The sequence below is a fragment of the Rhinoraja longicauda genome, chromosome 2 (genome assembly GCF_053455715.1).
Source record: "Rhinoraja longicauda isolate Sanriku21f chromosome 2, sRhiLon1.1, whole genome shotgun sequence".
Classification (NCBI taxonomy): domain Eukaryota; kingdom Metazoa; phylum Chordata; class Chondrichthyes; order Rajiformes; family Arhynchobatidae; genus Rhinoraja; species Rhinoraja longicauda.
In genome coordinates, this window is record NC_135954.1 from 85,285,585 (window position 1) to 85,313,440 (window position 27,856).

Genomic DNA, 27,856 nt, shown 5'->3' on the forward strand with positions numbered 1-27,856 from the left:
ATGAACCAATTAAAAGAGGTAAAGTACTTTCACATTTAAAATCTATTGATGCTGATATAATGTTCCTTCAGGAAACTCATCTCAAAACTGTAGCACATAATAGATTGAAAGGCAAATGGATTGATAAATTATTTCACTCATCATTTCCCTTTAAATCAAGAGGTGTTGCCATTTTAATTCGTAAGGGTATACCATTTATACATACCTCCTCTATAGTTGACATTGAAGGTAGATATGTTATATTAGTGGGAGAGCTATACTCCACAAAATTGATATTGGTGAATGTCTACGCACCAAATTTTGATAATCCGTTATTTAAAAAAAAATTTTTTATACCATTCCAGAATTTGGACAATATAACTTGATAATTGGAGGAGATTTAAATTGTATATTAGATCCTTATTTGGATAGATCATCAACTCAAAGGAAAACAAAATCCAAGTCGTGTGAATTATTAAACTCTTATATAAATAGTGCAAATATAAAAGATGTTTGGAGAATTGAAAACCCTTCAGGCCGAGAGTATTCATTTTATTCACCAGGGCATAAAACTTACTCAAGAATTGACTATTTCTTGGTGGACTCCAAACTTATTCCTTATACGTATAATTCAAAATATCATAATATTATTATATCCGATCATGCCCCTTTAACATTTAGGGTAAAACTCCAAGGAGTAACGGGGAAACAGACCAATTGGAGATTTAATCCTCAAATTTTTAATGAAACAGCATGTTATGACTATCTTAAATCGCAAATTGAAACTTTTTTTAACGCAAATGACCTCCCTGAAACACCTGCGTCCCTGCTTTGGGAAACATTTATAACAGTATAACAGTATAACAGAGCTTTATTTGTCGTTCGGTACCGAAGTACCGAACGAAACTACATAGCAGTCATAGAAAAAAAAAAGAACACAAGACACATAACCCCAACACAAACGTCCATCACAGTGACTCCAAACACCACCTCACTGATGGAGGCAACAAACCTTCCACTCTCTTCCCCACGCCCACGGACAGACAGCTCGTCCCCGACCGACCCGCACAGTCCCCGCACCGGGCGCTGAAACGTCTCGCGGCCGAACCGGGCGATGAAAGGCCCGCGACCAAGCCTTGCGCAGCTAAGTCCCGTGGTCGAGCCGCACCGGGCGATGTCAAGTCCGCAGCCGAGCCGCACCAGCGATGAAAAGCCCCGCAGCCGAGCTGCACCGGACGATGTTAAGCCCCGCGGCCGAGCCGCACCGGGCGATGTTAAGTCCCGCAGCCGAGCCGCACCAGCGGTGAAAAGTCCCGCAGCCGAGCTGCACCGGGCGATGTTAAGTCCCGCAGCCAAGCTGCACCGGGCGATGTTAAGCCCCGCAGCCGAGCTGCACCGGGCACTGTTAAGTCCAGCGGCCAAGCCGCACCGGGATGTAAAGTCCAGCGGCCAAGCCGCACCGGGATGTAAAGTCCAGCGGCCAAGCCGCACCGGGCGATGTAAAGTCCAGCGGCCGAGCCGCAGCGGGCGATGTTAGGCCCCGCAGCCGAGCCGCACCCCGCGCCGTGAGGAAGTTCCCCCCCCCCCACCCCCTCCCACACCACCACCCCCTCCCACACATACACAACCAAAAAAATATATATAAAAACCATCCCAACACCGACACACAACAAAAAAAGGGAAAAAAAAGACGGACAGACTGCTAGTCAGCCACTGCCGTTAGGCGCCGCCACGATTTAAAGCGTTTGTGAGAGGATGTATTATTGCCTTTCAAGCGTCTCAAAACAAGAAGAAGCGGGTTGAACAACATGAGCTAGAAAGTCAGATAAAACAGTTAGACATAACAAATGCCATCGCTCCCTCTATTGAAATACATAATAAAATCGCAGCTCTCAAATACAAGTTAAATTATATACTCTCAGCTCACATTTTAAGGCTTTTTCAATATACTAAACAAAAACATTTTGAATTTGGAGATAAACCACAGAAATTGCTAGCACGTCAACTCCGTAAATTAGAAGATGATTCTACAATTCATAAAATTAGATCAGCAAACGGAGATTTGCTTAAACTACCCAAGGATATTAATCAGAGATTTTTGCAAATTTATCAGACATTATATTCATCAAAAATAACAGATAGCTCTGCGTAGATGCAAAACTTTTTGCAGGAATGTAACCTCCCTGGTTTGAATGTGTGTGACAGAAATTTACTGGGCGCAGAAATAACTATGAAAGACGTTGAAGAGACCATTAAATCCATGAAAAATTGGAAGACTCCTGGCCCTGATGGCTTAAATAATGAATTTTATAAAAAATTTAGTGATTTGATCTCTCCACGTTTGCAAACTGTATATAGTTACGCCTTTAAACAACAGAGATTACCACAAACTCTGACTGAATCAACAATAATACTTATTCCTAAAAAAAGATAAGGATTCTGAAGACCCTGGTTCGTACAGAGCGATAGCTCTTTTAAATACTGATCAGAAGATATTAGCGAAAATCTTAGCTCATAGATTAAGTCTAGTTATAGATAAATTGATACACCCCGATCAATCAGGCTTTATAGCTAAACGATATTCATTTTTCGATTTGAGACGCTTGTTCAATATAATATATTCAAATAGACTATTAAACGAAGATTTAGCAATCATTTCGCTAGATGCTGAAAAAGCATTTGATCAAGTAGAATGGCCCCATCTTTTCTCAGTGATGGAAAATTTTCAATTAGGTGAAAATTTTTGTTCATGGGTGAAACTTTTATATACATCCCCAACAGCTAGAATATTAACTAATCAAATGCTGTCATCCAAATTTCATTTATTTAGGGGTTGTAGACAAGGATGCCCACTATCTCCGCTTCTATTTGCCCTCATTATAGAACCACTTGCTGAGAGTATTAGATCAAATCCAGACATTCACGGTTATAACACTAAACATACAACCAATAAAATTTATTTATATGCGGATGATGTATTAATATACATTACAAAACCAGAAATTAGCATTCCGAATTTATTAAATCTCATAACTCAATTTGGTTCATTTTCAGGTTATAGAATTAACTGGTACAAAAGTGAAATTATGCCAATAATGGAACAAAATCCGGCCATACTTCAACAATTTCCTTTTAAAATAGCATATGAAAAGTTTAAATATCTTGGAATTTACGTGACTAGGAAATATACTTCTTTATTTAAATTAAATTTTCCTCCTTTACTTACTAAATTACACAGAAATATCCAATTTTGGAAAACACTTCCTATATCATTAGTTGGTCGTAGTAATGTTATAAAGATGATCTTTCTTCCACAGCTACTGTACTTATTTCAAGCAATTCCGATCTATCTTCCAATAAAGTTTTTTTTTTTTTTTTAAATCGGTTCAATTATTACTAATCTTATTTGGGACTACAAGACTCATAGAATAAATAAAAGACATCTATGTAAGTCTAAAACTAATGGAGGAATTGCCTTACCCAACTTCTTATTTTATTATTGGGCGGTTAATATTAAAAATATAACCTGCTGGTTGGATGACACTGATCAACAACCGGATTGGTTAAAGATGGAGAAAGAGGATTGTTTACCATTTGACATTGGTGCGATCCTCTTAGCCCCAATAAATTTAAATAAAAAAACATATGGAGGTAATCCGATTATACACAGTGTTATCCGTACCTGGAAACAATTAAAACTTACTTTAAAACTGAGTAAATTATCTGCTTTCCTCCCTATTGCGAATAACCCTTCTTTTAAACCGTCTGTCTTAGATAGAGGATTTGCTCAATGGAAAAGTTATGGAATTAAAAGGGTGGGAGATCTTTATCATAAGGGAACTTTTCTTTCTTTTCAGGAGTTACAGCAGAAGTACGGATTACATGTTAATAATTATTTTAGATATTTACAACTTAGAGATTATGTAAAATTACACATGCAAGAATATAAATTTAGAGGTCCAGAAACTCTTGATGTATGCCTGAATCGACATTATAATTCAAATAAATTAATATCCTTTATTTATAATACTCTCCTAGATACTGACATTCCGTCATCTGAATCATATAGACGAGCATGGGAGGACGAATTGAACCAACTCATAATGCAAGATATATGGGATGAAAGTTTATAACATATACACCAATGTTCATTAAATACTAGACATTCCTTAATACAATTTAAAATAATACATAGATTACATTATTCGAAGAAGAAATTAAATAGGATTTTTCCTAGTATCTCTCCTATTTGTAATAAATGTCAATTTCAAGAAGCTAATTTAACTCATATTTTCGTAACTTGCATAAAAATGCAAAATTTCTGGTTGGATATTTTTAAAATAGTTTCTAAAGTTATCGACAAGCAATTGGATATGGATCCAAAATTAATTATATTAGGATTATCAGAACATACTACAAACTTTACAACAAGTCAGGTACATTTTCTTGATTACAGTTTAATAACTGCGAAAAAATTAATACTTAAATTTTGGAAAAAACCAATAACCCCCACAATTAAAATGTGGACTACGGAAATGACAGAGACCCTGCATTTGGAAAAAATAAGATTTGCCTTAATTGACAAACTGATTTATTTTTTAAAATATGGTCTCCATTTATTGAATTTTTAGAAAAGTAAATGGGTTTGACACAGGACTAAAATAAAAAATTTAAATTAAAAGTTGAAACTTGAGTTTAGGGTTGGATGTACAACTGTGGTTATTGTCTCCCGGATCTACCCCCTTTAATTTTTATAGTTATACCTTTAAAAAAAAAAAAATTCTCTCTTCCCAATAGTTTATAGTTTTTTTTTCTTTCTTCTTAATTTTTTATTTTCTCTCTTTGAAAATTTAAAAATTGAAGCTATGTAAGAAATTTGTAAGAAATTTGTCTTTTATTTCTATCTGTACATATGCTTTTCAAAAATAAATTTAAAAAAAAATAAAAAAATCCACACCATTATGGCCATGCTATCATTTCACTCTGACCTTAGGAAAGAAGGTATGAAATGTGAAAATGATGACCAGCAGGTTCAAGAAAAGCTTCTTCCCAACACCCATCAGGCTCTTGAACCAAAGCACTAACTAAACTATGAACTAAAGATTGTCTTTGGTTGCTGTCTTTGGTTGCTGGTTGTCTTGAGAGGTCGGGAGCTTTTCTCTTGAAGGTTGGGAGGTGTGGGTGCCGGAAATGAAGACAGAAAAGTTCTTGTTTTCAAACTTAAATTCCATATATTTAGTCTTTTCCAAAAACAGGTAAACTTAATTGTTTGCAGACAGATACACAAACCAAAACAGGTAGTTAAATCAAAACTGTAGCTTGCTGCCTTCTTACAAAATATCTCAAACACTGCTTCGCTCCCTCTCTGCTCCAGTCGTTGTCGCTCTCCTTAAATATACTGCTTCCCTTCCCTTTTAGCTCTCTCACTGAGGCAATCAGCTCATCTGGTTCAGCTGGGCAGCAATCAGTGTCAGCAGTAATCAGCAGCAATCATTGTCAGCAGCAATCAGTGTCAGCAGGGCAGGCAGCCTATGGGTTTTGTAGTCTTATGCTGGCAGCCATGATGGTTTGTAGTCCTTGTTGCATCCACCGGAAGGAAATGTATCTCCCCTTTATGACTCTAGCTCTCATGATATCACATTTCCCCCTACCCTGACTTGAGGCCTCTGGACTGGGGAAGGAGGCCCACAGGACGTCTCTTCAGGAAAGGGCATCTGCATTCCCATGTTTCCGACCTGCCCTGTGGACAACCGAGAAGTTAAAAGCCTGGAGGCTGAGAAACCATCTTGTTACACGACTGTTCGTTTCCCTATTTCTTGACATCCACGGCAAAGGAGCATGGTCTGTGAGTAGAGTGAATTTGCGCCCAATAAGGTAATAGCGAAGGGTTTCAAGGGCCCACTTAATTGCCAGATATTCTTTCTCCGGTGTAGAGTATCTTTTCTCATGGGCCATAAGCTTTCTGCTACTGTAGAGGATTGGGTGCTCCTCACCCTTCTGTATCTGAGAGAGTACCACCCCAAGACCCACCTCTGAGGCATCTACCTGCACAACAAACTCCTTGTTGAAGTCTGGGACGGCCAGAACTGGGTGGGAACACAAGGCCTTCTTCAGGCTGGTGAAAGCCTCCTCTGCTTCCTGTGACCATTTCACCATTCGGGACTGTCTTTTAGTTGTCAGATCTGTTAGGGGGGCAATTAGATCAGAGAAGTTGGGAACAAAGCGTCTATAGTACTTTGCAAGGCCTATAAAGGATCTTACTTGTCTCTTTGATACAGGTCGTGGCCAATCTTGGATGGCCCTTAGTTTAGCATCTTGAGGTTTAACAAGGCCACGCCCTATTGTGTAACCAAGGTACTCTGTTTCACTATAAGCTAGCCTGCACTTGCGGGGATTGGCTGTGAGACCTGCTACACGAAGAGCATCCAGTACCTTCTGTACTCGGGGCAAATGACTTTCCCAATCTGTGCTATGTATCACTATGTCATCCAAATAGGCTGCAGCATATTCTTTGTGGGGCCGCAGGACCCGGTCCATCAGCCGCTGGAAGGTGGAAGGTGATCCGTGTAGACCAAATGGTAACTTGGTGTACTGGAAAAGCCCTTCAGTTGTTGCAAAGGCTGTTTTCTCTCGGGATTCTAGGGAAAGCGGAACTTGCCAGTACCCCTTTGTGAGGTCAAGGGTTGTGATGAAGCGAGCCATTCGCAGACGGTCTATTAGTTCATCTACCAGGGGCATGGGGTAAGCATCGAACTCGGACACTTCATTTAGTTTTCTAAAGTCATTGCAGAATCGAGTCGATGTATCAGGTTTGGGGACCAGTACAATTGGGCTTGCCCAGGCACTATGGGATTCTTCAATAACTCCTAGTTCAAGCATCTTTTTAACTTCCTCTCTATTTGTTTCCTTATGGGCTTCTGGAACTCTATAGGGCCGCTGATGGACTACCTTTCCAGGCTTAGTGCGAATTTCATGTACAGCGAGATGTGTAGTGCCCGGCTTGGCCGAGAACACATCTTGGTTACGGTCAACCAGCTCCATGCACTCTTGACGTTGCTGGGGTGACAACTCTGGGCCCACCTTTATGTCATCTCTTGGTGGTGCTCCTGACTCTTTTGGGGGTAAACAACTTAATAGAACCTCTGCCGGATGCCATTTTTTCAACAGGTTCACGTGGTAAGTCTGTTCTGGTTTCCTCCTTCCCGGTTGCTTTACCTTATGGCGAGTCGTAGGCGAGGTACGTTGAAGTAGCCGTTTATTATAACATTAACAACCGTGACAATCAACGCATCAAACGACAGACAACCATAAATCTTACTGTCTCCGCTGGAGGACTAAACGAGACTGCCTCGTTCCCTCTACCTGCGCACCACCTCACCTGGTCTACCAATCAGAGGGTTCGATGGCTGGACCAATCCCTGTGTCCCTACATGACCCTCCCCCCAGAACCCTCGGTGCGGTACCGGGCAGGTGTCCGGACCACCCGACCGGAGCGGGTGCGGAAAGGAGAGGGGGGCCTTGCCGGGGGGTGGGGACGGGGAGAGCGGCACGGCGGGAGAAGGTGAAACTGCCGGAGCTGGAGGGGGCCGTGGCAAGGAGAACGGGGGAAGCGGGGTCCCGAACGGGGACCGCGAGGGGGAAAACTGCTGTACAGGAGCCGCGGCCGGAGGGCGGCCTCTACGAGGAGGTTGAGCCGCTGTGACGGGCTGGTCTGGGTCTAAATAGGCAGGCTTGAGGCGGGACACCGAGACGACTTCTTGTCTTGTACCCACTTCTAACGTGAAGGTGACTGTGCCTCTCTTCACTATCCTGAACGGACCCTGATAAACTGGTCGGAAAGGGGGGCGGTGGGCATCGATGCGCCGGAAAACGAACTCGCAGTCGGCCAAAGCCGGCGGGACGTGTGAAGAGGGATCCCCATGACGAGAAGCAGGGACCGGGGCTAGGGACCCCACCCGCGGTCGGAGTGCAGCTAAGAGTGCTGTCGTGGAGGGAGGGGGGGTGGAACATTGGGGAAGAACGTCGCCTGGTACTCGTAGGGGCGAGCCATAGACCAGGTCTGCCGAGGAAGCTCCGAGATCGTGCTTTGGAGTCGTGCGGATACCCAGGAGAACCCATGGGAGCTGGTCGGCCCAGTCGGGGCCGGACAGGCGGGCAGTAAGTGAGGCTTTAAGCTGCCTGTGGAACCGTTCCACCATCCCGTTGGCCTGGGGGTGATAGGCGGTGGTTTGTTGTAACCGGGACCCGTACAGTTGAGTCAGAGCCACCCACAGGGATGAGGTAAATTGGGCGCCCCGGTCGGTGGTGATGACGTCTGGGACGCCGAAACGGGCAATCCAATGTAACGCCAGAGCCCGCGCGCAGGAGGCTGCTGAGATGTCGGACAACGGGAGCGCCTCTGGCCACCGGGTGAACCGCTCGACTACCGTGAGGAGGTGGGTGTAGCCCCTGGAGTGAGGTAACGGGCCGACGAGATCCACGTGGATGTGGAGGAATCGGACTGCGGGGATCGTGAACTGTTGGACGGGGGGCCGAGTGCGTCGGTGGACCTTGGAGGTTTGGCACGGAATGCAGGAGCGGGCCCAGGAGGCCACCTGCTTCCGCAGCCCATGCCAGACAAATCGAGCCGCAATGAGAGCCGAAGTGGCCCGTATGGACGGGTGTGCCAGGCCGTGAATAGTGTCGAAAACCTGGCGTCGCATGGAAGTGGGTACTACCAGGCGGGTGCGCGGCAGGGAAACGTCGCACCAGAGTTTAGTACGCGTGGGACCGCAGGCTACCTGTGCTAACCGCAACCCCGAGGTGGTGTGGGGGTACAGGGAGGGGGTGTCTTCCAGGCGCTGAGCCTCCGCGAGCTCCTGGAAATCCACCCCGGAACTTACCTCGGCAACAGGGGAAACTGACGGTCTGGACAGGGCATCCGCGACGGCGTTTAGTTTTCCTGCAATGTGCCGAACGTCGGTGGTAAATTCCGAAACGAAAGTGAGGTGTCGCTGCTGGCGGGCCGACCACGGATCGGAAAACTTCGAAAAAGCAAACGTCAGTGGCTTGTGGTCAGTGAAGGCAACGAAAAAGCGACCCTCTAAAAAATAGCGAAAGTTACGGATCGCCAGGTAGAGGGCCAGGAGCTCCCGATCAAAGGCACTGTACGCTATCTCGGGGCGAGTGAGCTGGCGGCTGAAAAAAGGCCAAAGGGTGCCAGAGGCCGTTAACCTGCTGTTCTAAGACGCCCCCCACCGCCACGCCGGAGGCATCGACGGTGAGGGCAGTGGGGGCAGAGGCGCGCGGGTGGACGAGCATGGTGGCGTTTGCGAGGGCCAGCTTAGCTGCTGTGAAAGCCTCGTCGGCAGCAGGGGACCACACGAGCTCGGTGGGGTTACCCGCGAGGCATTGGAAAAGGGGGCGCATGATCCGGGCTGCCGCCGGGACGAAACAGTGGTAAAAGTTTATCATACCTACAAATTCTTGTAACCCTTTGATAGTGTCGGGGCGGGGGAAGGAGCGGATAGCAGCCACCTTCTCGGGCAAGGGAACGGCACCTGCCTGTGTGATCCGATGGCCCTGGAAATCTACTGAGGATAGCCCGAACTGGCATTTGGACGGGTGTAGGATCAGACCGTGGTCCTGCAACCTTTGGAATATGGAGCGCAGGTGGGACCGGTGTTCGTGAGCCGACCGACTTGCCACGAGAATATCGTCCAGATAGATGAATACAAAAGGCATACCCCGACCCACATGATCCATGAGGCGTTGGAACGCCTGGGCGACGTTTTTTAGGCCGAAAGGCATCCGCAGCCACTCAAAAAGCCCGAACGGGGTGATTGTGGCGGTCTTAGGAATGTCTGCGGGGCGAACCGGGATCTGGTGATACCCTCGGATTAAGTCCAGTTTTGAGAAAACCGTGGCACCCTCTAGGCTGTCCGAAAAATCCTGAATATGCGGGATCGGGTATCGGTCAGCCGTGGTGATGACGTTCAGATGTCGGTAATCGCCACATGGTCTCCACCCCCCAGATGCTTTTGGGACCATGTGTAACGGTGAGGCCCACGGGCTGTCTGACGGGCGTATGATCCCCAGTCGTTCCAACGTGAGGAACTCTTCGCGAGCGACTCCCAGCTTATAGGGGGGTAGGCGTCGGGCTCGGGCGAAAACAGGCGGTCCCTCCGTGGGGATGAAGTGTACGACTCCATGCTTGGCAGCAGGTGTGTCGAATCGCTGGACTAGGAGCTCCGGAAAATCAGCGAGTATCGCAGCAAACGGGTCGGAGGCCGTAGTGACGGCCTGGACGGATGACACGAAAACCGAAGGAGCGGGGGGGTCAACGCTACTGGACGACGGCTGCAGGCTCTTCCCGCGGACGTCAGGGATTAACGCGAAAGCCCAAAGGAAAGCCGCGCCCAGGATTGCCTGGCCTACATCTGCGATGATGAAAGTCCAGTTGTAGGTCCTGGAACCAAAGGACAGGGACATGTCCCGTGTTCCGTAGGTACGGACAGGGCTGCCGTTGACCGCAATGAGTGGGGGGTCGGTCTTACCTGATCGCGCTTCTTGGCAGGATGGGGGCACAATGCTGACGATCGCCCCGGTGTCCACGAGGAAAACGGTGCCCGTATGTTGCTCCGTCAGGTAGAGGCGATGGTTCTGGCCGATTGAGATTGCCTCTACATTTGATCGGCCGAGGCATTTCCCGAGAACGTGCAGGGGCTTCTACAGTTGCATGCCGCTGCTCCCCATCTTCTATGAAAGAAACACCAGCCACGCTGGTGTGTTTCTGTGTCGCAGGCCTGCTTCAAAATGGCCGCCGTCGACGTAGCAGCTTGGCGGGCTTTTTGAAAAGTGGCGGGCGGATGGGCGCCATCTTGGCCGCGCGGTCGGTCGCTCGCCCGTGTTGAAACCCGATTTACTGACCCGGTGCGCCTCGCCTTTGCCGCGACCAGTGCGTCCGTTTTTTCTGCGAAATCCATCGGGTCCCCGAAAACAACGTCTGCTAGGACTACGCGGACGTCCTCTGGCATCTTTTCGCGGAATGCCTCCTCGAACATGAGGCATTTGGTGTGTTCTCCCGCTAGAGTCATCATCTCCGTCATGAGGACCGACGGCGGTCGGTCCCCGAGCTCGGGTAGGTGCAGGAGTGTGCTGGCCCGCTGTTGTTGGCTGCGCCCGAAGGTTTTCAGCAGCAGCGACTTGAGGCCCGCATACTTATCGGTTTCTGGCGGCTCGGTGACGTACTGTGCGACCCGTGCGGACGTTTCCGACGGCAGGACGCTCAGTAGGTGGTAGAACCGGGTCGCGTCCTCCTGTATTCCCCGGAGGTGGAACTATGCCTCCACTTGGGCGAACCACAGGCATGGTTGGTGGGCCCAGAACGGGGGCAGATGAACGCCGACTGCGTTTGGCGTCGATGCCTCCTGATGGGACATCTTGGTGATCTGTGATCACGTCGGGGTCACCACTATGGCGAGTCGTAGGCGAGGTACGTTGAAGTAGCCGTTTATTATAACATTAACAACCGTGACAATCAACGCATCAAACGACAGACAACCATAAATCTTACTGTCTCCGCTGGAGGACTAAACGAGACTGCCTCGTTCCCTCTACCTGCGCACCACCTCACCTGGTCTACCAATCAGAGGGTTCGATGGCTGGACCAATCCCTGTGTCCCTACAACCTTGTAGTTTACCTCTCCCACCTTTTCGATGATTTCATATGGCCCCTGCCAAGTGGCTAAAAATTTACACTCAACAGTGGGCACCGGTCGCCTGGCTGGAACTCTCGGGGCTGTGCAGGGCGGTTGTAGGATGCTTGCTGTTCCCTTTGAGCTTTTTCCATATGTTCTCTGACAATAGGATATATAGTAGCCACCCTGTCTTTCATGGCCTCCACATGCTCAATAACAGTGCGGTGAGGACAAGGCTGTTTCTCCCATGCTTCTTTAGCTAGGTCAAGAAGCCCCCTGGGTTTGTGACAGTATAGGAGCTCAAAGGGTGAGAAGCCTGTAGAAGCTTGGGGCACCTCCCTAACTGCAAACATCAGGTACGGAAGGAGCTGGTCCCAGTTGCGCCCATCTCTTTCAATTGACTTCCTTAGCATGGCTTTAAGGGTCTTGTTGAACCTCTCTACCAGACCGTCAGTTTGAGGGTGGTATACTGATGTTCGGAGGTGCTTGATCCTTAGGTGGGAGCACAGGCCATTGGTGACACGAGACATGAAAGGGGTCCCCTGGTCTGTTAATATTTCTTTTGGAATCCCTACTCTACTGCACAGGAGGGACAGTTCCTTTGAGATAATGCTGGGCTGTAGCCTTTCTGAGGGGTACAGCCTCGGGATAACGGGTAGCATAGTCTACCAGGACCATACTGATGTCCCCGAGCACTTTTGGGTAGGGGGCCCACAATATCTAACCCAATCCTTTCAAAGGGGACTTCAATGATTGGTAGTGGGATAAGGGGATTCCTAAATGAGGGCCAGGGGGCAGTGAGCTGGCATTCTGGACAACTACGGCAATAATTTTCAACTTCTTTGTGGATGCCTGGCCAAAAGAACCTCTGCAGAATTCTGTCTTTTGTTTTTTCCACTCCTAGATGTGCCCCGAGCAAGTGTGTATGGGCCAGTTGTAACACTGTGAGACGAAAAGCTTTTGGCACTAACAACTGCTCTGTTACCTCATCTTGCCCTTTTTTCATCTGGTACAGAAGCCCATTCTTTATAGCAAAATGAGGGTAAGTTAAACCACTTCCCGGCCCCTGGTCCACACTCTCCAGTACTCTAACATTTTTTAAAGCATTTATCAATGTAGGATCTTTGAGCTGAGCAGTACCATACTGGCCTGAAAGCGGGGGTGGTCTGTCTGCTACCCGGTCGGAATCCTTACTTGATGATGGCCAATTGTTTCCTTGCGGCCCCTCCCCTTCAGAAGCCGGCCCCGTGTCACTGGATGATGCTACCGCGCCCAGGAGAGTATTTACTGGAGGAGAAGTAGGCGTTAAACTAGCACTGGACCTATTCTTAGGACTGCTTCTCTTATGCTTGTTCTTACCTCTGGGCAGTGATGTCTCCCTAGATCGTCTCTCTTGTATTTCCCTCCAGAGTCTGTGGAACAGGGGGCAGTCTCGTCCTATTAAGAGTGGGACTGGCAGGGCATCCAAAACCCCTGCGTTGACTTCACACATGCCTTGGGTTATGACTAGCTTCAAACTACTAGTAGGATACTCACGAGTGTCACCATGGACGCAGGAGACGGGTCGGGTCTTTTCCAGCAGCAAGTCTGTTTCATCTATTAAAGATTTGTGAACTAGTGTGAAATTACTCCCCGAGTCCAGCAAAGCTTCCACATCTTGGTTATTTAGCTTCACAGGGCACATAAAAGCTGGGTGTTCAGCACCCTCCATCAAGGCAGCATAAAGGTTTGTGGGTTGGCTGCCAGAGGAGTCTGCAGTGGGCATCAATTCATCCACTTTGTCACATTGCCCCACATCTGTAGCATCTTCTGGTGTCCCTGTCCAGGATTTTTCTCCTTCGTTCAGCCTGATATAATCCCTGTACATTAACCTGTCTGGTTGGGTTGCCCTGTATGGGTTTTTGGGGCTGTGGCCGAGGATTTGCTTGACGTCCTTGAACGATAGGTTGCTCTTTTTTCCCCATACGGAGCATTTCATTAGTAGCCTGAAACTGTTCGACTGCATCCACTAAGGCACTAGCTGCAACAGGAGCACTGTGGCCGATAACCCTTTTTGCCTCATAGGGCAGAGCACGTAAATATCGATCTACAACAATGGCTTCCAAAATGGCTACTGCAGAGTTTTTATCCGGATCAAGCCACTTCTTTGTAATATGAATAAGTTCATGCATCTGAGTCCGGGGGGGTTGGTCATTCCTAAAACCCCAATTATGGAAATGCTGAGCCATTCCAAACTTTGTAAGTCCTATTCTGCTCAATATTTCCTGCTTCAAGATATCATAGTTATTCGCTATTGTACTGTCCAAGTCTTAAAAAGCTTTCTGTGATTCCCCGGCTAGGAACGGGGCTAGGTTACCAACCCACTGGTCTTTAGGCCACTTTTCTCTGGTTGCAGTAGTCTCGAATGCATGGAGATAGGCCTCTGGATCATCGGTGGGTCCCATTTTAGGAATAAAATCACTGGAAGGACCCTCGGGTTGGTGGTTGATGACTGGATCCTCTTTAACCTGAGTTCCTCTTCTTTCAACATATTGGCTTTTCTTTGTTCCTCCAAAAGAGCCCGGCTCGTCTTTATTTGGAGCTGGTTACTCTGAGCCAGCATCTTCAACATTTCCTCCATGTTGTTCTCACTGGTTCTCAATTGTGCCAAGCGGATAGGCAAATCACTGATGGACATTCGTACTCACCCACCCCTCCTTATCTGGCATTCTCCACCATTGTGATGTCTTGAGAGGTCGGGAGCTTTTCTCTTGAAGGTTGGGAGTTGTGGGTGCCGGAAATGAAGGCAGAAACGTTCTTGTTTTCAAACTTAAATTCCATATATTTAGTCTTTTCCAAAAACAGGTAAACTTAATTGTTTTCAGACAGATACACAAACCAAAACAGGTAGTTAAATCAAAACTGTAGCTTGCTGCCTTCTTACAAAATATAACTCAAAAACTGCTTCTCTCCCTCTCCCGTCGTTGTCTCTCTCCTTAAATATACTGCTTCCCTTCCCTTTTAGCTCTCTCACTGAGGCAATCAGCTCAACTGGTTCAGCTGGGCAGCAATCAGTGTCAGCAGCAATCAGCAGCAATCATTGTCAGCAGCAATCATTATCAGCAGCAATCAGTGTCAGCAGGGCAGGCAGCCCTGCTGACTATGGGTTTTGTAGTCTTTTGCTGGCAGCCATGATGGTTTGTAGTCCTTGTTGCATCCACCGGGAGGAAATGTATCTCCCCTCTATGACTCTACCTCTCATGAAATCACATTGCATTAAGGACTTTAGGCTGTTTTGGGGGTTATTAATTTATTGTTTTTTTCTGTTTATTATACCTTATCTGTGAGTATTGTGTTTACAGGCCTGATATGCTGCTGAAAGTAAGAATTTTATTGTTCCGTTGTTGACTTGTATGTGAATCAGCAATCCTGACTCTTGAATATCATTTTGCTGTGCTTAATTGTGAAATATCAGATAATAATGTTATGAAATGATATTCCTTTATTAAAGCCTTATAATCACAATGAAAGCATCGCTTCACAAATTCAACATACTGATTATTCAATAGATTTTGATGGACTTGATTTTACACAAATTAATGTGATCTCCATAGATCGGAGTTCCACTCCATAAATAAATGGTGATTACTATGAATTCAGGTAGATGCCTCAGGGCAGGATGATCCAGAAAATTAAGATGCACAAGAAAGGTGGTGAATTGGTAGAGAGGTGCTTCTCTGACTGGAGGTCTATGACCAGTGGTGTTCCACAGGGATCAGTGCTGGGACCTGTGATGTTTGTGGAAAATATAAATGGTTTGGACGGAAATGTCGATGGGCAGATTAGTAAATCTGCAGACAATACAAAAATTGCTGTAGTTGTGGATAGTGTTGTCAAAGGATACAGCAAGATTTAGATCACATGCAGATATGGATAGAGAATGGAAGATGGCGTTTAACCCACACAAATGTGATGTGTTGCACTTTGGGAGGTCAAATGTAAAAAGAAAATATTTAATAAATGGCAGGACCCTTAACAGCATTGACGTATAGGGGGATCTTGGGGTCTAACTGCATATCCCTCGGAGAAGATAGGGTGGTAAAGAATGTATATGCCATGCCGGCCTTGAGTATAAGTGTCACAAAGTTGTGTTGCATTAAACTTTGGTTTAGCAACATTTGAGCAATTCTAGTCGCCCCATTTTTTTCTATCATTCTGCCTCTGGAGCATCTACTATATTAACATTATATTTTACTGCTGCACAAATATATTTGATTATCATGACCATCTTTCTTCCCCTAATGCCCAGCCACCCATCCCTTCTGAATATCTTTCCTGTTCATAACCATTCCTGCCCTATCCAAAACCATATTCCTCCTTTTACCACTGGGACAGAAAATCCACATTCCTCAATGTTATGTTCAGCACGGCATAAAGATAAAGTACACTCACACGTTCGTTGCCTGAATCGCGCCAGCCTTTATTTACCCAGCGTTCTCGGCTAATAAGGAACACCCACTCATTAACATGGCACATGAATATGCATGAATACATTACACTGCTCTCCCTTTTTTTAAGTATTAAATCCAAGTACTCAGTTACAATTTTGGTGTTGTGATACTTGATTTAAACCAATACTTTTAACCATATTTACAAAATTTCAAATGCTAAACATAACACATTTATTTTACATATTCACACATTTTCGTTTTACTTGTAGAGTGAGTTTGATGCCATCTCCATTGTGGTAGCAATCTTGCATGCTATCTCAAATGTAAGATCAGGCGTGCTCATGAGTCTGGACTGAATTAGTTCGTCCATTAGACCACAAACAAATCTGTCGCGTAATGCGCGTTCGAGAAAGGTTCCAAAGTTACAATGCAACGTTAAGTTTTTCAAGGCAACAATGTACTCACTGATTGTCTCGTTTTGCTTCTGGTTTCTCGTGCCGAATTTGTAGCTTTCTGCAATTTCCAGAGGCTTTGGGTTGAAGTGCTCCTCCAACTTCTTTATAATGTCATCTTTTGCCTTTATGGGCGCAAGGATATTCCCGAGTGTCCCGTACACTTCAGGTCCGATCTCCGTGAGCAGAATCGCTTTCATGCGTTCACGAACGGCCTTATTTGTTGCAGCCACTACCTCTCCTTCACCACTGGTCTCCATGATGTTGTTTGCCATGAAGAACATGTTTGCTCTTTCCATATAGGAGCTGAATGGCTCTCTACTTTTGTCAAAGATGCCTAGGCTTCCGATGTAGCCCGTGGACGCTGCCATTTTGTCCCTCCCTTTTTTTTTAAACAAAGGAACGAGGAAAGTTTTTTTTTTTGCACAAGCTCAGATTTCCTGCCTGTTCTGGTGTAGCAAAGCACTTAAAACTTAGCAGTACAAAAGCTATGCTAGCTATGCAAAACAAACTCAGTTTCCTCCACAATCCCGTCCTCGTCGCCAGTTTTGTTATATTCAGCACGGCATAAAGATAAAGTACACTCACACGTTCGTTGCCTGAATCGCGCCAGCCTTTATTTACCCAGTGTTCTCGGCTCATTAACATGGCCCACTCATTAACATGGCACATGAATATGCATGAATACATTACACTCAAAATCAATTACAAAAACCACAAACTATTCATAAAGCATTATCTCCCATTCAGAAGCCTACTTGGGCAGGCGTGATCGTAGATTTTACCGATAACAAAGACCTTTTTTTGTGATTCTCAAATCAAGTTGAGAAAATCATTCCTGCATCTAGTCTTTCAGTTATGACTTTGCCAGTTTTAATGAGGTCTCCTCTCAATCTTTTAAACTCAAGAGGATACACCCTCAGACTAATCAATTTCTCCACAAAAACTGCATCTAAGGTATTGGTAAGAAATACAGTGGATTTTTATTACATTCTCTCTTGACAATCATATCCTTTTTTTAGGTACACTTATTTACATTCACTTGAAGTCTCCTAACCTCCTCTGAACATCCTCTCTCTACTCAGATCCTGGCTGGATGATGCAACTGAGATCTGGAAATATGACATTAGACGTCCTCAGCCAAATCATTTATAAAGACTGAATACCTAGGTTTATGACTTCTATCACCTCCCCCCCCCCATGTTTCATGTATTCCCTCTCTTTGCTTTCTGCCTGTTAACTATTTTAAATTCCTGTGAGTATGCTGCCCCAACGCCATTTGTTCTCACATTGTTGACCAAATCATTTTCAAAAACTTTATGAAGATTTAAATAAACCGCTTTTACTGATTTCTCACATCTATCCTACAAGTCTAATCCTCAAAGAACTACAGTAGATTGGTCAAACATGATGGAAATCAAGAAACTGCAAGGACAGGAAGAGAAAATGCTGGTAAGTCTCAGCAGATCAGGCAGCATAATGGAAAGAGTAATGCCTTGGTTCAACCTGAAAAGTTAACTTTTTGAAAGGATTATACAGGAAAAATGCAGGAGGATAAGTTGCATTTTTGGGGACAGAGAAATGGTTACTGTTCTCTTTGTACTAATGCAAACTGACCACAGACATTTCTGGCATATTTAATTTTCATACTAGTAAGACCTTTTTTTTCCTTCCATAACTTCATGTTGGCTATGCTCAATTCTATCATTATTTTCAAGGTTTTTCTGTTATTATATCCTTCTTCACAGATTCCAGCAATTTCCTTTCACTAACATCATGCTAATAGATTAGTAGTTCCCCTTTTGCACCTGTCTTCACCTCCCTGAACTTTACTTGTTTTTTTTACTAGTTAATGCTATGATCCCTATTATTTGATGAATTCATCGATGGTAAGGCCAACCTTCCACTAATCTGTGGTTCCAGTCTTTTTTGTAAAGATATTTTTAGTAAGCAATAATCCTATTGGACTATTGCATGTCCATTGGTACAATTGTGCTTCTTTTGGTCTTCAGTAGAGTTGTCCTCTTGATCAGATATTGCACAAACTGGTAAAACCTTGTGCATCCAGTAATATGGAATCCAACCAGCGCATCCTGGGAAAAACCTCTCAAAGATCTGATGGTAGAAATAGCATTGCTTTGTATTTGGTGAATTAAAAGGAAACCTTTCTGCTGCATCCTCAAGGTGATGGTCTTCAACCTTAATAAATAAGTGCAGTGTTTATTAGTTATTTGTTTACATTTTCATGCTAGTAATTTGCTGCACCACACCCAAATCAAATAATCAAGAATTTTACAACATTTTCACTGAAACTGTGTTAAATATAAAGAGTAATTGATCATCAATACATTTTCCTGAGGAAATCAACATAATTAGTGTTTGACAGACACTCATGTGGAATAAATTAAATGCCTATTACTATGACCACTGGATAAATAACTGAGACAAACCAAATTAGAAATATATTAAAACATCTTCAGATTCTCATCTATTAAACTTAAGGATATTAAATAGAAACTAGAGTAAACATTCTTGGTAGCTAAACTAAGCTTGAATCTTAACACAAAGATAGACACAAAAAGCTGGAGTAACTCAGCGGGACAGGCAGCATCTCTGGAGAGGAGGAATGGGTGACATTTTGGGTCGAGACCCTTCTTCAGACTGGTTAGGGATAAGGGAAACAAGAAATATAGACGGCGATGTGGAGAGATAAAGAACAATGAATGAAAGATATGCAAAAAAGTAACGATGATAAATGAAAGGCCATTGTCAGCTGTTTGTGGTGTGAAAATGAGAAGTTAGTGCAACTTGGGTGGGGGATAGAGAGAGAGAGAGAGGGAATGCCATGGCTACCAGAAGTGAAAGAAGCTGCCCAAGCAAAATATGAGATGCTATTCCTCCAATTAGCGTTTAGCCCCACTCTGACAATGGGGAAGACCTAGGACTCATTCAGTTCTGAACTTCCACAATCGTATGTAGGAAATGTAAATCAGATACAGGGATGAAGTTTAAAATTGAAAAGATAATGCAGGAAAAATGCAGCAGGCTAGGTTGCATTTATGGAGACAGGGAAACGGTCAATGTTACGGGTTGATGATCTTCATCACAACTGACCAGTTCTTATACAAATGGAAATGGATGATTGTCTGAAACTCTTGGATGCATTCTTGAGCCCAGGAGTCCATAACATTGCCTATTCAGAGAATGAAAACTCTTCCTCATGCTTATGTTAGACGTCATAAAAAAACGTCTCAGAGGACAAACAGAGAGAGGTCAGAGTAGGAACTGGATGGAGAAATTAAGAAAGCTGTTAAGAATTAAATCATTTCCTTGGAGTCATAGATAGAGGATCAGAGTAAATGTCAGGAAGTTACTGAAACGTTTTGTGAGTGAGGTTATTATCAATGTTTCAAAATCACGATCAAGTAAGCAATAGAAATTGGCAGAAAAGACAAAAAGTATATAGTGAATGGTGAATAAAGTAGAGATGACATGAGCAGCCATTTAAAAAAAGATTTGTTGAAAATTGTTGGGATCTAGAATTATACAGCAGTAGGGCTGGTGGAAGCTGATTCAATAGTAGTTTACAGAAAGCAATTGGATAAAATTTGGGGGGAAAAGGGAAAAAATGGAGGAATGGAATTAATGGGATAGCTTTACAAAAGTTCTGGATATGTATAATTGAAAAAATGGTTCCTTCCACCTGTTATATTCTGTGAAATTACATAAATGAGAATTGATAAACATGAAACCTCCTGAACATTTTAATTTGGCAATCTTTTTTCAGCGCATTAAAATTGATTTCTAGCTTTTTGCTTTATAATTAGAAATAATAACAAGGAATTACTTATGAGGTAGAAGATGTACTTTATATTGATGCCCCTTTCTTCTTGCCCCATTGTCTTGTTCCCTTTTCTAACAAGATCTTGAGAAGTGTAATTAGCGATCTATTCATTCAGCTATAAACAGGTGCAATTCACTGATGTCATCTTGAACAATTTGCATACCTGAGTTTCCACGTAGTCCTCCAATATGCTGAGCCATGACCTCTTGAGGGAAGAAATTCCTTCACTAAAAGGTACTTTTTATCTCCACAGCACATCATGTGGAATGAGGTCTGTGTCTTCAAATGACTTGCGTAGAATAAATTTCTCTATTCCATTCTTAACATTAATGAAAAGATTGTGATACATCCAATGTACATTGTAACCAATGTTACATTCAATGGTTCAATAAGTGTTTGAGTACCTTTGGTGCCCTTGCTTCTGATGGAAGTGACAGGAAGTAGGATGTAAATTGATGATCCAAAAATGGAACTCTAAGTTCCAACCTAAGCAAAAACATCAATAGTCACCCATACACTCTACCACTCAGCTACACATCACTGACAATTGGCAGTGGCCAGTTCACCTACCAACCCGCACAACTTTGCAATGTTGGTAGAAAGCAGAGCACCAGGCGGAAACTCATGCAGTCACAGGAAGAAAGACCAAAATCCACATAGACAGCACCAAATGTCAGAATTGAACGCAGTTCCCAGGAGCTGTGAGACAGCAGTTCCACCACCTGCATCACTGTGCTGCCCCAAAATTGAATTGGAATTCACATGCAACTATTGGGTGACTATTGGGCAAGTAGAATCTGGACATTTATGATATACACATGTTAGATATATGGGAGGAAGTTTTCTTAACACCAAGAAACCCAAGATTAAAGTTAACTTTGGAGAAACACAAAGATGAAAGGTTACTGTGTAGGGGCACAGGGATTGGTCCAGACCATCGAACCCTCTGATTGGTCGAAGAGGTCAGGTGGTGCGCAGGGGAGGGAACAAAGAGTCTGGTTTTGAACTCCAAGAAAGACAGTTGAATTTATGGTTGTTTGTCGTTTACAGCGTTGGTTTTGTCACGGTTGTTAGCCTTCTAATTAACGTCTAACTCAACGCACAGCGCCTTACGACTCGCCATAGTGGTGACCCCAACATGATCACAGATCACCAAGATGTCCCATCAGGAGGCATAGACACCGAACGCAGTCGGCGTTCATCTGCCCCCGTTCTGGGCCCACCAACCGCGCCTGTGGTTCGCCCAAGCGGAGGCCCAGTTCCACCTCCGGGGTGGAAAGGAGGACGAAACCAGGTTCTACCACCTATTGAGCGTCCTGCCGTCGGAGACGTCCACACGGGTAGCACAGTACGTCACCGACCCGCCAGAAACCGGCAAGTATGCGGGCCTCAAGTCGCTGCTGCTGAAAACCTTCGGCCGCAGCCAACAACAGCGGGCCAGCACACTCCTGCACTTACCTGAGCTCGGGGACCGACCGCCGTCGGTCCTCATGACGGAGATGATGACTCTGGCGGGAGAGCACACCAAATGCCTCATGTTCGAGGAGGCATTCCGCGAGAAGCTGCCAGAGGACGTCCGCGTAGTTCTAGCAGACGTCCCGTTCAGGGACCCGATGGATTTTGCAGAGAAGGCGGATGCGCTGGTCGCGGCAAAGACGAAGCGCGCCGGCTCGGTAAATCGGGTTTCCACACCGGTGAGCGACCGACCGCGCGGCCAAGATGGCGCCCATCCGCCCGCCACTTTTCAAAAAAACCGCCAAACTGCCACATCGACGGCGGCCATTTTGAAACAGGCTCGCGACATAGAAACACACCAGCGTGGCTGGTGTTTCTTTCATAAACGGTGGGGAGCAGCGGTACGCAACTGTAGAAGCCCCTGCACGTTCTCGGGAAATGCCTCGGCCGATCAAATGTAGAGGCAATCTCGATCGGCCAGAACCATCGCCTCTACCTTGCTGAGCAACATACCGGTACCGTTTTCCTCGTGGATACCGGGGCGATCGTTAGCATTGTGCCTCCATCCTGCCAGGAAGCGCGATCAGGTAGGACCGGTCCCCCACTCATTGCGGTGAACGGCAGCCCTGTCTGTACCTACGGAACACGTGACATGTCCCTATCCTTTGGTTCCAGGACCTACGACTGGACTTTCATCATCGCGGATGTAGGCCAGGCAATCCTGGGAGCAGATTTCCTTTGGGCTTTCTCACTGATCCCTGACGTCCGCGGGAAGAGCCTGCAACCGTCGGCCAGTAACGTTGACCCTCCCGCTCCTTCGGTTTCCGTGTCGCCCAGCCCGACCGTCCAGGCCGTCACCACGACCTCCGACCCGTTTGCTGCGATACTCGCTGAATTTCCGGAGCTCCTGGTCCAGCGTTTCGACGCACCTGCCACCAAGCACGGAGTCGTGCACTTCATCTCTACGGAGGGACCGCCTATTTTCGCCCGAGCCCGATGCCTACCCCCTGATAAGCTGGCAGTCGCTCGCGAAGAGTTCCTCACTTTGGAACGGCTGGGGATCGTGCGCTCGTCGGACAGCCCGTGGGTCACACCGTTGCACATGGTCCCAAAAGCATCTGGGGGGTGGAGACCGTGTGGCGATTACCGGCGTCTGAACGCCATCACCACGGCTGACCAATACCCGATCCCTCATATTCAGGATTTTTCCGCCAGCCTGGAGGGTGCCACCAGGGTATCACCAGATTCCGGTTCGCCCTGCAGACATCCCTAAGACCGCCACGATCACCCCGTTCGGGCTTTTCGAGTGGCTGCGGATGTCTTTCGGCCTCAAAAACGCCGCCCAGGCGTTTCAACGCCTCATAGATCATGTGGGTCGGGGTATGCCTTTTGTGTTCATCTATCTGGACGATATTCTCGTGGCAAGTCGGTCGGCTCACGAACACCGGTCCCACCTGCGCTCCATATTCCAAAGGTTGCAGGACCACGGTCTGAACCTACACCCGTCCAAATGCCAGTTCGGGCTATCCTCAGTAGATTTCCTGGGCCATCGGATCACACAGGCCGGTGCCGTTCCCTTGCCCGAGAAGGTGGCTGCTATCCGCTCCTTCCCCCGCCCCGACACTATCAAAGGGTTACAAGAATTTGCAGGCATGGTGAATTTTTACCACCGATTCGTCCCGGCGGCAGCCCGGATCATGCGCCCCCTTTTCCAATGCCTCGCGGGTAACCCCACCGAGCTCGTGTGGTCCCCTGCTGCCGACGCGGCTTTCGCGGCGGCCAAGCTGGCCCTTGCGAACGCCACCATGCTCGTCCACCCGCGCTCCTCTGCTCCCACCGCCCTCACCGTCGATGCCTCTGGCGTGGCGGTGGGAGGTGTCTTAGAACAGCAGGTTAACGGTCTCTGGCACCCTTTGGCGTTTTTCAGCCGCCAGCTCACTCGCCCCGAAATGGGTTACAGTGCCTATGATCGGGAACTCCTGGCCCTCTACCTGACGATCCGTCATTTTCGCTATTTTTTGGAGGGTCGCTTTTTCGTTGCCTTCACTGACCACAAGCCACTGACGTTTGCTTTTTTGAAGGTTTCCGATCCGTGGTCGGCCCGCCAGCAGAGACACCTCACTTTCGTTTCTGAATTCACCACCGACGTTCGGCACATTGCGGGTAAACTAAACGCCGTGGCGGATGCCCTGTCCAGACCAGCAGTTTCCCCTGTTGCCGAGGTAAGTTCTGGGATGGATTTCCAGGAGCTCGCGGAGGCTCAGCGCCTGGAAGACACCCCCTCCCTGTACCCCCCCACCACCTCGGGGTTGCGGTTGGCACAGGTAGCCTGTGGTCTCACTCGTACCAAACTCTGGTGCGATGTTTCTCTGCTCCGCCCCCGCCCGGTAGTGCCCACTTCCATGCGGCGTCAGGTTTTTGATACCATTCACTGCCTGGCACATCCGTCCATCCGGGCCACTTCGGCTCTGGTTGCGGCTCGCTTTGTCTGGCATGGGCTGCGGAGGCAGGTGGCCGCCTGGACCCGCTCCTGCATTCCTTGTCAAACCTCCAAGGTTCACCGGCACAGTCGGCCCCCCGTCCAGCAGTTCACGGTCCCCGCAGTCCGATTCCTCCACATCCACGTGGATCTCGTCGGCCCGTTGCCTCACTCCAGGGGCTACACCCACCTCCTCACGGTAGTCGAGCGGTTCACCCGGTGGACGGAGGCGCTCCCCTTGTCCAACATCTCAGCAGCCTCCTGTGCTCGGGCTCTGGCACTAAATTGGGTTGCCCGTTTCGGCGTCCCGGACGTCATCACTACCGACCAGGGCGCCCAATTCACCTCGTCCCTGTGGGTGGCTCTGACTCAGCTGTGCGGGTCCCGATTACAGCAAACCACTGCCTATCACCCCCAGGCCAACGGGATGGTGGAGCGGTTCCACCGGCAGCTCAAGGCGTCCCTCACTGCCCGCCTGTCCAGCCCCGACTGGGCCGACCAGCTCCCATGGGTTCTCCTGGGTATCCGCACGGCTCCGAAGTCCGATCTCGGAGCTTCCTCGGCGGACCTCGTCTATGGCTCGCCCCTGCGGGTGCCAGGCGATGTTCTCCCTCCATGTTCTACCCTCCCTCCCTCCGTGCCAGCACTCTTGGCTTCACTCCGAGCGCGGGTGGGGTCCCTGGCCCTGGTCCCTGCTTCTCGCCACGGGCATCCCCCTTCACATGTCCCGGCGGCCTTGGGCGACTGTGAGTTTGTGTTCCTACGAATCGATGCCCACCGTCCCCCGTTCCGGCCGGTTTACCAGGGTCCGTTCAGGGTAGTGAAGGCACAGTCACCTTCACGTTGGAAGTGGGCACCCGACAGGAGGTCGTCTCGGTGTCCCGCCTTAAGCCTGCCTATTTGGACCCAGACCAGCCCGTTACAGCGGCTCAACCTTCTCGCCGGGGCCGACCTCCGGCCGCGGCTCCCGTACAGCAGTTTCCCCCCTCGCTGCCCCTGTTCGGGACTCCTCTTCCCCCGGTGGCCTTGCCACTGCCGCCTCCGGCTCCGTCAGCTTCCCCTCCTCCCCTTTTGCCTCCGGCAACCCCTCCCGCGGTGCCTGCTTCCCCGTCCCCACCCCCGGTTGGGCCTCCCTCTCCTCTCCGCACCCGCTCCGGTCGGGTGGTCCGGGCACCTGCCCGGTATCGCGCCGAGGGTTCTGGGGGGGGGTCATGTAGGGGCACAGGGATTGGTCCAGACCATCGAACCCTCTGATTGGTCGAAGATGTCAGGTGGTGCGCAGGGGAGGGAACAAAGAGTCCTGGTTTTAAACTCCAAGAAAGAGTTGAATTTATGGTTGTTTGTCGTTTACAGCGTTAGTTTTGTCACGGTTGTTAGCCTTCTAATAAACGTCTACCTCAACGCACATCGCCTTACGACTCGCCATAACTGAGACATTGATTAATGATGGTTTATTTCAACTCCACAAGTAATCATTGTGTCATGAGGGGATAGAAATCCTACAGTTAGTGCAGGATTTTGAAGCAACTTGAGCTTGCTCACACTGCCTCCTGATGTACATCGCTGAGACCTTTATTAAATCGACTTGTTCGATAGACTCACCACTGATCTATGAGTTGTTTTTTTTTGTCTGTGCCAATCTGAGTAAAGTCATATATAGAGTCCAGGTAAAGTATAAAATAATAGTTATCAACAACAAAACTGCCATATTGTCACACATAAACTGGGCAGACAGCACAACTGCTAACAATATTTATCAAGATTAAGGACTCTGAATATATGCCGGCCAGGCCTGACAGGATTTCAGGTGTTACAGATTAAGCTCTAACCACTACTGATCCAAACCTAATCTGATATTAGGATATCCACAAATTCAGGCTCCTTGCTCAGTTCCTGTAAATGAGGTGTGTGGCAAGGTTTTTTACATAAGGAGCGATTTGTGGCTGGAACATGTTGCAAGGGTGCTGGTGGAATCAGTTAATATAATGCCATTTAAGAAGCTTTTAGATAGACACATGGATTTGCAGGGCATGAAGTGGTATGGAGGTTGTGCAGGCAGAAGTGATTCATTCAAATAGGTAACATGATCCGCACAGACATGTGGGCTGAGCAGGCTGTCTTCCAGTTTAAACAAGTATTTCTTCATCTATGGATTGTCATGGAGCAACCTATAGTGCACAACATGTCCTCTGTGGCCGTGTTGGCATTTCAAATGCAGCTTTTTATTAGGTTTTTCTCCACATACCTCCCAGCCATCTCCGTTTTATGGTTACAGTAATATTCCTGAACTGTACACTCTCACATATTGCATACTTAAGTCAATAGTTTAGTTTAACATTTAACTTTGACGTACGACAGGAAAACAGGATCTCCAAAACCGAGTCCATGCTGGCCATTGATCTCCCATTTGCACTAATTCTACCTTTTCCCACTTTCTCATCCACTCCCTACACCATGGAGGCAATTTTATCGAGGCCAATTAACCTACAAACATACATGTCTTTAGGATGCATCTCTGGAGAGAAGGAATGGGTGACATTTCGGATTGAGACCCTTCAGACATGACAGAGAACCAATCCTTTATGGTATTTAACTTTTATGATGCTAGTTATTCAAATCTGTGGCATTTGTAAAAGTTAATATATAGTGGTTTAAAATTCCAGAAAACTTGCTCAGTTCCTGTAAATGAATAAGCAAGATGTTTTCTTCCCATCTCTTTATCGTTGAGTTGAGCTTGTCATAATCCCTCATATCCTCCATATAGCATCAGAGAAGCACAGAAAATCTCCAAAACAGAAAACAATCAGCCATTGCATCCAAGCCAGTTGAAAAAGAGCCATTGAATCTAAATCACCTTACCCCACTGGGTCTGTGGACCTGCACGGTGTCTCCCTGAAGTCTAAATGCAATGCTGTTTCAGTGAAACAAGGCTTTCAGGCAGTGCCACCCTTTACAGCAGGAACTCTGGACATCTGGGACGTGTGCCATCCCAGGAAAGTTCCAGTTCATTATCTGACTGCTCCATCCAAATGCTCAGGCTACTTTGGACAGTGGTGCCCTTGCAAGAAAAAAATGTTTTCCTGCCTTCTCTTCAACTGTTTCATGGAAACAGGATTAGGTGGCTGGTGTGATTAACCAACTTACTTCTTGTACCTACAACTGTTAATATTTCTGGCAAGTGCCATATTCTGTCTATCCCACTGCAAAAAGTAATACTACAATGCAGAGATGGTGGACAGAAGGAATACCTTTTCTCCTCAACAAATTTGAGACTTGGCTGAGGAAGGAATAAAAACCCATTGAAACTGGATTCTATTTCAAATATTCCTCTCTTCCCCTTATGCCAACTAAACATAAGGAGAGGAGATGGGTCAAATATAGAGCCAGAGGGAGGGATGTAGATGGAAGGGGTCAGGTCCTGGATGAAGGCTGAGAAAGTTAACTCCTAGAGTCATTGAGTCATCGACTTGTACAGCATGGAAGCAGGCTCTTTGGTACACCTTGTCCAAGCCGACCAGTTGGCATATTGGGCAAGTCGC